This window comes from Aedes aegypti, chromosome 2, assembly GCF_002204515.2.
Source record: "Aedes aegypti strain LVP_AGWG chromosome 2, AaegL5.0 Primary Assembly, whole genome shotgun sequence".
NCBI classification, from domain to species: Eukaryota; Metazoa; Arthropoda; class Insecta; order Diptera; family Culicidae; genus Aedes; species Aedes aegypti.
Window position 1 is genome coordinate 373239813 of NC_035108.1, and position 16935 is coordinate 373256747.

Here is a 16935-nt window from a genome sequence, read left to right on the forward strand (position 1 = left end):
GAAAGCTAAATGAAATATTAAATAGGATAGATTAAATTACGCATATTCCATTTTAAATACTGATATAACTTTTTTTTTCCGATCCCTAAATCATTCCAGCGAAAAAAGCCCCATTCGGCCCACTTAGTTTTCATCACGACAATGAAACTTATGTTCTTGACTAGTATTGAATAGAAAATTAGCTGCCATCATCTGCCGGTACATGAGTAATTCAGGATTTTGTAAAACACTATTTTTAGATTGTTTTGGTCTGTTTTTACTAAACGTATCATCAAATCTAAACAATGTACTGGTAAATGTTGTTAAATTACTTTTTATAGTTAAGCTTTTAAAACTCGATGACAAAACATTTTTATCCCTTTTTTATATGAAAATATAATCAAAATCAATTTTTTGACTATTTTTAATAAATTGTCTTACGGCGCCACCCAAGTCAGTGATAAAGTGTAAGTGTCTTCAGAAGAAATGTCAAAAATGCCTCAATGAACAACTTTGCTGAAGAAAGTTTTTTGCTAGAACGCTCCTATCAAAAGATAAAACTGATCTAGATCAGTTTTCACTTATTTAGATCAAATCTTAGCGAGTCAAAATGTAGTATAAGTGTTTCCAAAATACTTTGTCGAAGACACCAAACCTCTAGGATGCATATCCAGAGTACTAGAGGTTTTGGCCGTCGAAAACAGCGATCTGTCCCAGTGTGCGGCGCAGCATAAACGCAACATGACAGTTCCCGTGAAGTGGTAGTGATACACGGAGCCGCAAATCAACCCATCTTTGACTTCGTCTGACGCAATTCGACTCTGTTTCCATTTGACAGCGGCAAAACAAACAACTCAGTGCAAAAAAAAATCTACCCAGCGTTAGCTTCGAAGTCTCCGTGATGGGTTAAAACAACTTAACGTTAGGTAAACTTGAAAGAACCCAAATTTGGCTTATTCCATTGAACTTCGACGCTGGTTCGGTGCGTCTCTCTCTCTGTTTTTGATAACATTGCTGTTGTGAGAGGGGCAAAACAACCCAACCGTGGGTAAAAACTAAATGCAGTTTACCAAAATTTGAGTAAAAAGAACTTAATTTTTTGGGTATTCTGATTTCTCCGTGTAGGGTAATGTAGATAGAGAAGGAGAAGAAAAACAAACAACATTGGAGGCTGAGGTTGAATTAGATAGCAATTACAAGTTTCGCCATTGATAGGAATTTAAGCTGTTTGATTAATTTATTTCGGAATACTTATTTCAACAAGTGTTTAGAAGCAAGAAATACGATGTTTGTGCTTGAACTGTAGTGTGGTAGGTAAGGATCTGAAACTAGAGGAAATTTATTAGCTTGAAAATGTAAACACTTATCCAATTTCTGTAGGCGTGGTAAACTTGGAATCCGTACCAAGTCAATTTCTACGAAGGAAGACAATTACCACCCTAAAATTGTAATACCCCCAAAAAGCTGTGAGTAGATGCATAGAGAAAATAGTGATTCTATATCAAGAAAACTTTAGGTGTAGAAAACGGCATCCGCAGACGCAGTAGCTAAAGTGGGGTAATGGTACCTAACATCAACCTGCGTTGCTGAAAACAAGTCAGCCGCTGTCGAAAATTTTGGTTTCTCTTCAGGAACACTAGGAAAAGTAAGGAAATTTCAGTTTTATATATCTTTTAATAATAAAAGGTTAATGAACATGTTTAGCTATTTTCTTTCGTGATGTTAATTTATGACCTATTATGCAACATAATATTTTTTTCTTCTGATTCACTTTGTGTTCAAAACATTACAATCTATGCTTTAAAGCTTATAAACGTATAATACACCATTTGAACGTCTTTAAACATTTAAACCATGAAATTGGTCCTCTTACTCATATGTGCGTGGTCCGTCGGGTGACGTCCCGCTTGCGGTGTTATCGTTGTCATTGTCATGACAAAAGTTTAAGTTGCTTTCCGGGCTGTTACATGGGATGGTGGTGCTGGGGCCGAACATTTTCCAGCTGAAAAGGGTCCGACGAGAACACTAGCATGGCTAATTGATGCTCAACTGCTGAAAAGTTTTGAATAATTGAAAGATTTTGCCGAGTGGGTCAAAGATTTGCGTTTGAATCCAGCCGCATGATGAATGGAGATCGAGAAAAGGACATGCTGTGGTTTTGGTTTCGGATAAACACTTGTTTGTATCAAGGGCTTTTGAGGGGAGAAGAGTTCATTGTGTTGGTACTGATACATTGTGGTTATTCCAAAAGCAATTCATGGCGATCGAAAAACATTTTAGGCAGACATGTGCTTAACAAAAGAATTGGTTGTTGGCTAGATGTGAGTGTTGGCTTTTGTTGGTTCCTGGTGCCTCCAGGTTAGCTTGTTAAATGAGCCAATTGTGTTCTCTCCAAACACATGTCGTGCAACGGCCTTTTCATGTTTCCGCATGAATAGAACATTATTAATGTTGATAATTGTTTCGAATGATTTAGACAAGTTCGAGGTAGTTCGATGCTTTAGACAAATTTTCCTAACACCAAATCAAAGCAGTCTCTAGCGCAGACTCTTTGATTCAAGTGAGGAAACAAAGAGTGCCGCCTATCGTGGTAAGTTGTTCTGAATTTGTGGGATTTAGGCAGCAGATCTTGAACTTCGTTAGGGTAATTGGTGATTTGGTGCAAAACTTAATTTGGTCATGCGACATCTTTGTTTCAACCGGTGAACTATCAATGTGATGCCATTTGTTTACTCAACCCACGGTTGTTTTGTTGCGCTCTTTTAAAACTCAATTTTTCTGGCAAAAAAACACTTACTAGTGGTAAAACATGGATCAAACAGGTGAGAAATTTCAATTTATGAATGATGGTGCATAAATCGCGATCAAAATAAAGTTGTTTACTAGAAAATTTCTTCGAAATATCTGCGTGGTTACATTGAGGTTATAAACCTTTCATTTGATAAATTTTCAGCTGTGTGCCGGAATCCTATCGATTTCAATATAAAGCTCCTCGATATTTTGGATTACGTAGGAGATTCTGTCAGGCCTATTAGAGAGGGATCTGCTGTGTATGATGCTAAACATGTAGTTTGCATTGGATACACCAACAGAACTGACCAAGAAGTTTGCCTTAAAGGCTACGTAACCCAATCATCGCACCCAGGCCACACACCACACGAAATCAATTTGAAAATTACAAATACTGTTTCCGGATGGATCCTGTGCTGTTCATGTAAAGCAGGAACAGGTCGTTGCAAACATATCGTGGCCTGTTTGCTTCATCTCAATCGGTAAGTCTGTTAGCATAATAAACATTCTATAATAAATAACTTATACTTGAATACTATTCATAGATCTGACCAAGTGGAATACTTGTCCTGTACGGATACCAAGCAAGCGTGGGGAATTTTAAAGTCCGAGAAAGGTACCCCGTGGGGGGCCAAAAGAGTGAGCGAACTTTGCTGCATCAAAACGCCTACCCGACTTGTACCATCGGACTCAAAATTAAGGGATACCATAGTGAAAGAGTCTTTCACAAGGATAATGGAAGGTATATGTGATATCATTGTAAATATCTGTTTAATTATTAATTTACATTTATTTCATTCCAGTTTCAAAATCCTCAGCTGTCTTCAAGCATAGGACAGGAAGAGTAAATAATCCATCAATGATCCATCCGATACGAGCATTTCAATCAAACCCTTCTTCTACAATATATTGCTCAAGAGACGACCTTAACGTAATGCTGCAAAAAACTTCAGAAGTATCAGTGGAATCCATAAATATCGCGAATAGTAAACAGAAAGAGTATTTTGAAAGTAATGTTCAGCTAAACATCGACAAAATCATTGGTATTGCTATCGAAACACAGGATCAAAACACAAATCTATGGAAAATCCAGCGGTCTTTTCGTATAACAGCCAGCTCGTGCTATAAATTATATACATACCTGAAGAACAGCAATCCAAACTGGGAAAAGAAAATTTCCCAATATTGGAGTATGAGTAGCATTAAAACTAGTGGCATGAAATATGGATCGCAAACGGAGAACATTGCTTATGAATGTTACAGACGTAAAAGAAATCCTATGATCAGGAAGAGTGGCTTCATTATTAAACATGATGAACCATGGTTTGGAGCTTCTCCTGACGGGATTGATCCTGTTGGCGACATAATTTTAGAAATAAAATGTCCAATAGTAGGTGAGAAGGGAGGCATCACAGAAATTGTCCAGTGCGACACTGTCAAAAAGTACCTAAGCCAATGTTCAGAGACCAGTTTGTTTAAAATGAATCCTAAACATGCATATTACGCTCAGGTTCAAATGAATATGTGGGTAACGAATACCAAATTATGTGATTTTATCCTATATTCTTCGAAAGACGATGACTTTGTTGTTATTGAAGTTGATTTCGATTCTCTTTTCGTTGAAAACATTGTTAACGGTTTGAAAGGTTTATATTTTTCAGAAATGCTTCCAAGACTCATCAAAAGCTGTAATGATTGATAACATTGTTATATCACTTGTAAAATAATTACGTACTTTTTATTGTTATTAAGAATAATAAAACATGTTACCGATGCGCATAACAAATACACAATGTTTTGAATTTTAAACAAAAATGAAATAACATTTTTATTTGTAGGAATTATGGTATACATGCTTTAACCTTCCTCAGTCCCTAACAAAAAGTTACAAATTGTGACTTAGGGTCGTTTTCGACCCGAAAATTCAAACAGCTCGCAAAAATCAGTATGTTGACCGAATTTAGTTCTGTTGGGCTTAAATGAAAGGCACACATGTCTAGTTTCAGAAACCCTCCCGGAGATTCAGATTTGGTCACTGTGGCCACTGGGAACCTGCTACATCAGAAAAAAGTCCCTTTAGAGACCCTTATTTTGTCGACCTGTAGTTTCGTAACTAAACAAGTAATCTGAATCATCCTCATATTGTTGAATAGGTATTCACGTGGACTGAGATTCACTAATCAATCAGTTTCCATCGCAGTTCTGTATATGTAATTCACATCGGTACTATTCGGTTGATGGATATTTTGGCATTAAATTTTTCAGCAATAAGGAACCAATTACCGGCGCACATTCCCTGAAAAATTCGGTCCAGTATGGTCCATGCGGAACCGATTCCTGGAGTCCCGGAAGGTGGCCAATCTGGAAAATTTGATGAAATTACTCAGATTTATGTCCCAAAACCAAATGAATTGTGCCCAATTCTTTACGATTTTTTATGTTTGGATGTATTTTGCCAAAAGAATGAATGGATGGTTATTCTAGTCCTTTTGGAGCACTGGAATGGCCACCGAGAAACCCGGAATATGGGACCACAAAGTTTCAGCACCAAAAGTAGGCATGCGACGGATCAATCTTCATGATTTTTAATCCATGTGACTCTGTTAGTTCAATTATTGATGAATGACCACTTTGGTTTTTCTGGGCCACCGAAATAACTCAGGAATGACCACCGGAGATACCCGTATTGTGGGACATTTTAGTTTTTGTACCAAAACTAGGTATGCGACGGCTCATTCCTCATGATTTTGAATACATGTGACTCTTCAAGTTCAATTATAGTTGAATGAGCACTTTGGCTCTCGGAACCACCTAAATAACCCAGGAATGACCACCGGAGATGCCCATATCTTGGGACAATTTAGTTTTTGTACCAAAACTAGGCATACGACGGCTCAATCTTCACGATTTTGAATACCTGTGGCTCTTTTAGTTCAGTTTTAGATAAATGGCCACTTTGGTTCTTCTGAGCCACCGAAATAACCCAGGAATGACCACCGGAGATACCCGTATTGTGGGACATTTTAGTTTTTGTACCAAAACTAGGTATGCAACGGCTCATTCCTCATGATTTTGAATACCTGTGACTCTTCAAGTTCAATTATAGCTGAATGAGCACTTTGGCTCTTGGAACCACCTAAATAACCCAGGAATGACCACCGGAGATGCCCGTATTGTGGGACAATTTAGTTTTTGTACCAAACTAGGCATACGACGGCTCAATCTTCATGATTTTGAATACCTGTGACTCTTTTAGTTCAGTTATAGATAAATGGCCACTTTGGTTCTTCTGGGCCACTGAAATAACCCCGGAGTAACCACCGGAGATACCCGTATTGTGAGACACTTTAGTTTTTGTACCAAAATTAGGCATGCGACGGCTCATTCTTTATGATTTTGAATACCTGTGACTCGTCTAATTCAGTTATAGATAAATGACCACTTTGGTCCTTCTGGGTCACCGAAATAACCCAGGAATGTCCACCGGAGATGCCCATATTGTGGATCATTTCAGTTTTTGTATCCTCGAAGGTCATTCCTGGGTTATTTCGGTGGGCCAGAAGAAAAAAAGTGTTCATTCATCAATAATTGAACTAACAGAGTCACAGGGATTAAAAATCATGAAGATTGAGCCGCCGCATGCCTACTATTGGTGCTGAAACTTTGTGGTCCCATATTCCGGGTTTCCCGGTGGCCATTCCTGTGCTCCAAAAGGACCAGAAATGCCATCCATTAATTCTTTTGGCAAAATACATCCAAAAATAAAAAATCGCAAAGAATTGGGCACAATTTATTTGGTTTTGGGGCATAAATCTGAGTAATTTCATCAAATTGTTCAGATTGGCCACCTTCCGGGACTCCAGGAACCGGTTCCGCATGGACCATACTGGACCGAAATTTTCAGGGAATGTGCACCGGTAATTGGTTCCTTATTGCTGAAAAATTTAATGCCAAAATATCCATCAACCGAATAGTACCGATGTGAATTACATATACAGAACTGCGATGGAAACTAATTTTTCGGATGTTTCGGGTTTCCGGAACCGTGTATGAATAACTGAGTGATTAGAGAATCTCTATTCACAGTCCACGTGAATACCTATTGAACAATATGAGGACGGTTTATATTACTTGTTTAGTTACGAAACTACAGTTCGTCAAAGTAAGGGTCTCTAAAGGGACTTTTTTCTGATGTAGCAGGTTCCCGGTGGCCACAGTGACCAAATCCGGATCTCCGGGAGAATTTCTGAAACTAGACATGTGTGCCTTTCATTAAGGCTCAGCGGAACTAAATTTGGTCAACAGACTGATTTTTGTTTGAATTTTCGGGCCGAAAACGACCCTAAGTCACAATTTGTAACTTTTTTTTTATTTATTTATTTATTGTATCTACGTCTTCAGTAAAAATACTGTACAGACTGTTCTTAAATACTAAATGCTATCGAACAAAGACCTTTATCGAAAAACAAGAGAGCTTCAAAATTTTGAATCATCACAAACATTTTAACATTGAATACAATACCATATTAAACAAACTAAACAAACCATTTCACAAACAATTCAAATTCAGTACTCATGAACACATTAACTTATTACAACACACAACTTATTACAAAGAAAGTGAACACGTTAAACTGGTTACAATTAAGGTGATCGGCAAGAATGATCTGGTCGCCATGTTGTTACAGCACGATCCTTGAATTCACGATATCTCACTCCCTTTGGCCAGTTTGAGGAATTCAAAGCTTCATTTCGGTACCTTTTGTCGATTTCCACTTTATACGACACGAAATCCAGTGTTGACGCGTCTCTCCACGCAGGTTTAAGACAATCGAGGGCATAAATGTGGTCCACTGGTATAGCGGCGCTAATCATCGATTTAACATCTTCTTCGGTAACATCATTTGCAATATTGGAGACGTACAGCTTGAAAGTATTTGTGGTATTAGAATTGACTACAGCCTTCGCAGTTGACACTTCATTCACAATTTTTGTTGATGATAGGAGTGGAACATTATCCGTTGCCAAGGGAAGTGGAACAGTCATTGATGTCGGAGACGAATTGATTAAAGAACCAATCGTCGCATCTAGATGATTCATCATTTCATTCATCTTTGCTATTTCGTTTTTAATACAGTCAACCTCGTCTTTAACATCGAACACTTTCACTGCATTAACGGTAGAACGAAAACGCACGTTTTCTATCAAGTCCCGACAGTCATCACACATGAACATTACATTCCTATGCAGGCAAGCTCCGGCTGCTTCATCGGAGAGTCCTACGCAATTCGCATGGAATCTTCGGATTTGTTCACAAAATCCTTCACATACCACTAAAATTTCTTCAGTGCAGCAATTGTTTTTGCATTTGTAACAACAAACTTGATCCATTTTGTCGCACCCTATTTAATGCGATCTTCTGTTTTTCAAATGTAGATGGCGTGTACGATTCTCTCAACAGAACACAAATACAGAAAGCGTAGTGGATGTAAACTATGAAGAGCAATATACACAACAATGAATTGTCTCGATTAGGAATACGATGGTGAAAACACAGTTTGGTTCAACTTTTCTAGCACAATTAAATAGTTATCGGATATTCTTTTATCAGACAACGGTTCCGTAAAACATCAATCACCTCATCAAATATCGTTTTTTAGGTACAACGTTTTGAAACACGCAGAAAAACGAGTAAGTCTTGGCAGAGAGATACAACCGCGTCCAACTACTTCATAACAAACACATACTAGCAAGCTCCCCTAGGGGTCATTAAAAAATTTGTTTCCGCAAAACCAAAATTTCCCATAAAAAATAATTGTCAGGAAGTTTCAAATTGCTAGGTTATTTCAATCAAAAATTACATTGATTTGAGTTTTGAAATGGGTCGAAAAAGACCTAAGGTTAAATAAGTTGAGGCCTACACCATTTCAAGCAACTTTGCCGACATTCTATGTGGCTCTCAAACCGGCCCATTTATAGCTTTTTTCCATAAAAATAAATGATTTTCTTACTACAGCGTTTTCAGCTTTAATATACTACTCTCAACTACTCTAGTCTATGAACTGTTCGATTCGATTCGAAAATTTAGCATCTAAACCGTTTGATTTTAACAACACATAATTTAAATGTTTTTGTTGTAAATTAATCAATAGACATAAAATTATTAATTTATTTAATTCGTTATACATTAGGGTAGGTATACCAGTTATGGACATAGTGGTTCCCTTTTTTCGCCATACGTGATTACTTTTATATCTTCAATTTTTTTTTTGTGTTTTTTTATTCAGAAAGATTGAAAACGTGAAAGTTATCAAAATTCAAATATGGCCAAATAGGGAACCACTATGGCCATAACTGGTACACTTTTCCTATTACTCAATACAACTATTTCATCCTTCGGGCCACGGAAATATATAAACACAAAAACGGATCTGTCACCTATTTTGTTATTCTCAATGTTTCTGAGGGACTTCTTTTCCTAGATGAGTAAATTTAATTATTATCATTATTACGATTATTAGAGTTCTAGAAGAATCTAGAAGAAAAACAAGTCAAATGTTCACACGGTTCGATTTTAGCAACAGGAAATTTCTGGGCGTCTTGTTGAAATCTAACGGACACTGTAATATTATATTCTAAATCATATGAATCATTCGTAGTTTACTTTAACGAGAAGTTAAAATTAAAAAAAAAACTGGAATTTGAAACTATATTATTCCTGGGGTGGTCCGTTGATTGGGGAAAAATGCTTTAAACCGGTCAAATTGTGGGATCCGGAAAATTTTTTTTTTTTGGCAAAGTCGAAAAAATATGACATTTTACAATTTTGCATAAGAATATATAACATTTTATAATAAGGAAGTTGGTCATACATATTATTTATGTCAGTGGTGCTCATCCTGTGGCCCGCGGGGCACACGTGGCGCTCGAAGTCCAAGAATGTAACCCGCGGAACAATTTTGAAATATGTATGCACCATACACATATTTATTCAAAACATGAATATTAAATAGTTTTGTGAAAATATAGGTTCTTCTTATAGATAATGTACGATTTAAAGTAGAGTTTTATCTGATTTAAGATACAAGAGAAAAAAAATTTCTGAAATTTCAAAAGTATACAATTATTTTTCAAGAGCTACCAACTTTAGTGATCACTTTTGTCTAAAATTTCATTTTCATGCTCAAAGTGAAAAGTAATGGAAACATTCAATTAAAATCTATAACAGTTTTATTGCAATACATTTTCACATTTCTCGTCACAGTAGTGTATGCACGACTTCCAGAACATAAAAATACGCAAATTTATTGAATAAAAATAAAAATAAAATAATAAATACGCTAATTTATTTAATATTTATTTTAATTCAATTTTTTCATTATTTTCCCATAACAATTTCTTTGCCATTCAAGCCATTTGTGAAAATTATATAAAAACAACACAACTGTGATTCTTTTTATATAATATAGAAAGTTATTCTGTCTTTCGAATGGCGTCAAAAGATATTTTTCATATTTGTAACAATCAGAGATATTGAAAAACGAGCGGTGATTTTTTGCAAGAAATCCAACATTACATTCTGGGTTTTCAACGCGGATTTTTTTTGGAGAAAATTAACTAACCTAGAGAAGTTTTTTTCTTGTTAAGTGATAGAAAAGGATTCGTTTTACTTATCAGAACGTTTGACACCCATTTATAATAAAATTTTCACTAAATTCCACGAAAGTATTATTTTACCAGCCTTGTATTCGAACCAATTTTCTATCTCGTTTGTATGACATCTGATTTGATTTTTCCCTTCATGAATGAATGTAACGTCGTACTAATTACGAACTTGAAAACCAGCACTAATTTTCGACCTACAAGAAATCTGTGCAAATTTTCGGATTTTCGTACAAGGTAGGCTAAAATAGTATGAATGTGTCGCAAATTAGTGCTAGGTCGAAAATTGGTGCTTTTCCCCTATGCAGTTTTGCAACAGAATAATATGAAATTTCATGCGACCCTCAGCTAAAATTAAAAATTGTAAATTGACCCGCAGTATGCTGTACTTTGAGCACCACTGTTCCGACCAGAAATCTATAGCCAATTCAGGCTGATACCTTCACTCACCAAATTACGCATTTTTAAGGGTTCTAAAAGTGGTTCACAGACTACTTTGATGAGATACGCTCGAGCAAAAAAACCCAGTTTTCTATGGAAGAAAGTTGTCTATCTCATGGAAATGAAAAAATTGACTACTCTGATTTTAAATAACACAATAAATGCCCAACCAATACAAACAACTTTGTAGAAGATAGTTTTCATGTTTATTCGTTAGTTTTCTTAATCGGGGCTTCAGTCGATTTTTTTGATAATATTTCCGTGACTGGCTTGGATATGTAAAAGGCTTGAAAGATATGTAAAAGGCTTGAAATGTTGTCATATACACCGTAATGAGTTTGTAATATTTAAGGTACAAGTTTCTTTTACAAAGTATTGCTTATGTTTCATATGAATATTTGTATTATTTTAAATGACATCATGAGTAAAACAGTTTAGCATTTGCTCATTCTAGAACTTATCGTCGCGAAGAATCGGACGAGTTAGGTTAACAATACCGCAAATTATGGTCATAATATCATCAATGTTCCCTGCAATATAAGTGTCAACGGTGTCTTGAAGAACTGAAAATATTTTCAAGCGTTGCATCACCCTCTCAACGTGTATACGCGCTTTGGCTATAGATTCATTTAGAGCTGCTTGTGATGCTGTGAGTCTGTCATTCCGCATAAATGGAGGGATGTGTAACTTAATGCCTTTAATGGACAGCTCATTATCTATTGTAAAACCTTTATCGACCATTACCTCATCTATATGCGGGTTCAAAGCAGCAATGAGATTTTCTTGATTAAATATGAACTTGTCTGATGCTTTCCCTGAGTAAGCTTTACTGCAGAACGTAATGAGTCCAGCTGGACTCACCCCTATCAATATCTTGATGGTGCGACGCGATTTGTATTGCGAATACGTTGCCAAACGGCAATTAAGGCACTTCAATGTAGCAAGAGGTATTTCGGTGCAGTCTAGCACAATAGTGACATTTGCAAATTTACCTTTGAAGCAGTGAGGAATATTTTGCAATATTTCCTCTTTTTCAGGCATGTAAACGAATGCAGATAAAATCTGCGATAATATTTGCACAGTATAATCAAAATATTTTGAGACGGTTGAAATGTGGATCTTAAAAAGAATCGCCATGGCTGCAAATGAAAGGTTCTGCTTCAGCTTCACAAAAACTAGTATTACTCGGTCTGTGCAGTGCATGCTAAACTTATTCAGATACACAGAATTCTCAAGGTTTTTGGCTGCTAGACACAGTTCTTGCAATAATACAAATGAAGGTAGTCCAGTCCACGTATTCAAATCATCATCAGTTTCCAGAAGATCGACAAATTTAAACTGCACTTTTGTATCACGTTTCAAAGACATTTCCAAATCATTGGTAGTAACTGTTATGTTATGAGAACAGTTCGTGTCAACATGATCGTTTGATTTTTCGCTCTGCAGCAATTTCTCAATCTGTTCAGCGGCTAAACGATTATTTAATTCCTCTGCATCATATCCTGGCTCGTGTTTTAAAGATTTAGCTTGCGATTCAGCTGTTGTGTTCTTGGTCGATGTAGGTTTTTCAGCGTTGCATGTAACACCTGCAGCTGGCTCTGATGCATGGGTGGCTATTGTAGACTCACCACCGCTGTATTCAGCATTTCCATCAAACTTCGTATCTGTTAGCGTTGCTTCTCGACGGTATGAAACGCGTGGTTTATTGTACGGATTATGCTTCAGCAATTCGTTGTCAATCGGCAAGTTTCTGGATGGCACAGCATTGCTTTTCAAATGTTTTCCTCCTAAAAGAAAATGAAAAGGGAATGATAAGAATGATATAAGGTTTTTATGAAATTATGTCACGTTCTAAAAGGGGGGGAGTTTGTAGGAAGTCAAGCTAAGCGTGACAAGTCTTAAAAGTTTCCGGAGGACTCATACAAAAAAAGTGAAGATGGGAGGGGGAATCAAAAAAGTTTTAATTTAGCGTGACATAATTTGTGTGCCATCCCTATGTATCCCAGTGTTGTAAATTTAAACAATGAAGATTGATTTGTCATGTACCTGGAATGTAATCGGCCTTCGTGAAATGTTCACTGCATACTTTTGAACTTTTCGAGATGGTATTTAATCGTAGAGCTTTTTTCCATTCGATGTAACGATCGTTCCTTGGAATGCTATGCAGCGTTATCGTAGCATTGGCACGTGATTTACAGGTACTGACGGTGCACATACGGTATCTTCCCGATCTGCGTGTGCTGCGACAATACGTATGATCATGCATGAAAACTTTTTTGGTGTTTTGGTTATTTTTACGTGGATTGCTGACATGACGTTGTACTTTAATCGATGGGACAGCGCTCGGCCGTAGATACAATGAGTGCACTAAAAATAAACGTACATATGTAATAAATGCAGTGAGACAAGCAAATGGAAACTTACCTGTCACATAATCACAATTATTGAAATGCTTTCCGCAAATTCTGTAATTGGTATCATCTTCATCATGTATCAGGAATACCTTTTTCCATGTTCTCAAAAGATTTGGGTTTTTCGATGTTGGGAATCGTATAAGTCTTTTGCGGGTCTTAGTACTACATCCCGATACGCAGCAGCCAATTTTTGATTTGATCCGTGTAGCACATTTCGGTATTTCAGCAGAAGGAATTGCTCGAGGTTTCAGTTTTCGACGTGAATCTAAAATTGAGGATTGCTTCAAATTTAAATGCGAGATTATTTTAATATATGTGAACTTACATCGTATGAAATCACTGTTCCTGAAATGCACTTCGCAAATCCTTTCCTCACGCCTTCCGGAGAGTTTGATTACCTTAGACCACTTGGCAAATGTTATGCTCTGCCTTGGGGGAACTGGGAAGAAAGAAACTGCGGCTGAACCGGAACTCCACGATTTGCATTCCGGAACGACACATGTTATTCGGTGTTGATGCTTCTACAAACAAATGCTATAAATCGATATTTACGCACAACTTTTGCAAATAAATTACTTACCATTATGTGAAACAACAGTTTTCCTTTGTTTAGCGCACAAAATTATTGTAAACTTTCTACTAATTGTCCACTAAAAATCAATTTTCATTGCAATATTTACATCACACGTATGGGCTGTGACAGCAAGCAACAAAATCGGCAACAATTTGCACGCAGCGCCTCCTATGAGTCGTTTTGACGTAGAACTGTCAATCAAGGTTTCGTTCCAAATCGCAAAGAAAGGAGACTATCGTGTTTCGCCGGAAACTCTTAGAGATTCCAAACTTCTTCTCAAACATCTTGAAGAGAAGAAGCTCAAAGTTTTAACTTATGGCGACAAAACTGAACGTTTGTTTAGAGCTGTCTTGAGGGGTCTCTCAAGTGACTATAAGTCACCTGAAGAGATCAAATATGGGATAAATGATTTACTTGGATTTTCTTCAGTCCAAGTAATCATTATGTAAGAGAGAACCCAATCTGACATTCTTCGGACTTTAACAAAAAATATAAAACAAAAGCTCTTTATTTGCCACCTTGTTACCGATGAGATGGGTTCCAATAAATTAATCAGATGATGGGCTCATGCTAAATAAAAACTTTCGAATATCACATTGAGGACATTCGAGCCAAATGTAACAAATATACAAAATGTCTTTATTCACTTTTTAATAGAAAATCAAAACTTTATCTTAAGAACACGCTTTTGATCTTCAAATAAATTTTCAGGCCTGCCATGTTGTATGCTGTGCCAATATGGACTGGCAAGAGCTAAATTGCTTAGAAAGAAACCTCGCAACTGCACATACGTTTATATTAAAGAACTCACAAGCAAGAATGGCCAAACCAAAAGAGCAACACATAATACTGCGCTGCACTTTTTTCTGTTATTTGGTTGCATTTGCCAATGTGCCATTATTCTTTAATTGAAATAATATAAGAGAAGAAGACTGTGGTATAGAAAAGCACAAAAGTACCATTTCTAACTGATGCAAAAGGCCAAATGGTGAACTGGAAAAAGAGCTGAGAATGGGAAAAATCACGAACTTCCGTGAAATAAAGCAAAATAGAGCTAGGATGGCGATAATTGAGCATTGTGGTAGCAACGAACCGCTTCGTCTATTCTCTGTATAAAATGTGATTTTTTTATTGTATTATTCTAGCTCGTATGACCATAACTACAGAGAGGTTCTTTTGCAATGGCAATTGGCGGAAGCAGATCTAAGTGGGCGGTAAAGGCTATTAGGCTAACAAGAATCTACATTCACATTAAGTTGCGTTGGAGGTGTTTTATAGAACTTTCATATTAGGGCTCTATTGCTGTAAAAAAGTTTCTTGGGATTTGAGTAAATAATGTTCATCTCTGTTGTATGCAATTTTTTAATTTTTCATTTCTTTCTTCCTTAAATCCACTTATTTTTAAAATTCCAAATACATATAGATGATGCTGGCAAAAGTCCTTCCCCGGCACGTAATTGAATCCAGAACTGCGACAGTGGCTTCTATAATTATGGATCGTCAAATGTTATTTATAAGCGGCGCATAGCAATTGAAAGAATTGCGCCCACTGAAGACGGGAGAAGCCACAAAGCACTGCAGTAGCGGGATGACATCGAACGGTTATAAATTCTAAGTACACATTTCTTTTCAGCTCCCGTCATGGTGATTTTTCTTGCTCTCGAATACCGAACGGGAACAAGGGCAGATTGCACTCACTATGAATGAACGAATGAAGTGGTGTTTCTTTAGAATTGCGATTTATTCCCATTCAAATATAGGCAGAACGTGCTCTGGAGGACAAATTGAGAGTCATTATTCGAGGAATTCACGGAGGCGTGATTCGATTGCGGTGGCGGTTGCAATTATCATTTAATTAATTTTGCAGAACCATGACACGGGTTCTGCATGCGGCAGCAGAATTCCTTTGTGGATTTTAAATTGTGGAATTGTGGCGAGTCTAACGTAGGTTGAGATCTTAGCCTTGGGCCAGACGTAGCGTTGGAAATATTTATGCTATTGGTTTCTGTGGAAAAAAAGATCTTACAACCTACGTGCATGAACATGAAGTATAACTATTGATAACTGCATAATTCTTATTACTACTTCGTGTCACGAAGTTCGTGATTAGCATTATGCCAATTTACCACCTGCCACGTCCTTACCTTGTTACTAGAAACCGAGATCATCTCTGCATCTGCATGTTTTGTCATGGGAGGAAATATGCTACTTGGAAGGGAGCAAAAGATACATGATCTGAATTCATCTTGATAAGTGATACGTTTCATGTTACCTTAATATAAACAGTCATCTCTTAGCCTTTGAAGAAAACGTAAATCTATAGTTAGTATAACACTCTTAGTGTCGAACCAAATCAAGTTTATTTCTTAATAATAACGAAAAATAAATAGAGGTAAATGTGTGTGTATTTTTACTCAATGTGAAACATGCTGACTCTTGTAACATGCTTCCTCATCGTTCCAAATCGAGGGTTGTTGTGGCAACACTTTACCATGGAGCATCCTAATGAGTTCGCATTGCCTGATTATGTTGCTCTATTAGCACAACGGTACTGGCTCATAAAAAGTAAGCTAGATGGGGTCTATACCATTTAACAGAAAGACATTTCCCGGAAAGGCATTGAGTAATAAATAAAATATTTAACGTCATAAAAAAACTGAACTGAACTGAGGAAATGAGGTATCGTTTGGAAAATTCATGCTGAATTGCAATCTCATTTTTATGCTGCAGTAATTGACTCGACACATCTTGTTTTGTCCCGCAGTAGACTATTTGATAATACAAAACAAAATTCAACTAAAAATTATCAGTTTGTTCCCATGTTTTCTTACTTTATCTTAAAGTTCTTCGATTTTTTGTATGCACAAACTTGTCGGAACATGTGAAAATTATAACTCATTTCCAAGAGTTATGAAACAGTTTGTGTTTAATGAGTCATGGAACAGAAATCCTATGGAAAGCTATTTGAGGATGGCCATCATAGTAATGATGAAATTTTGTTTTGATATAGTTCCACGAGTCGATATAAAGTCATGGAACAGGTTTCACTGTTTATAGATTAAAATATTTAAAATT

The 16935-nt window shown here is 36.6% G+C and overlaps 1 long non-coding RNA gene across 1 annotated transcript; it reads right to left on the reverse strand.

The window, feature by feature from the left end:
* Window positions 1-12778: 12778 nt before the first annotated feature.
* Window positions 12779-14011, reverse strand: LOC110675936. Its single transcript, XR_002499935.1, has 3 exons — window positions 13867-14011; window positions 13612-13807; window positions 12779-13551 (listed from the first exon to the last, which is right to left on the reverse strand). It is a non-coding gene; the product is annotated as an uncharacterized LOC110675936 (long non-coding RNA).
* Window positions 14012-16935: the final 2924 nt, after the last annotated feature.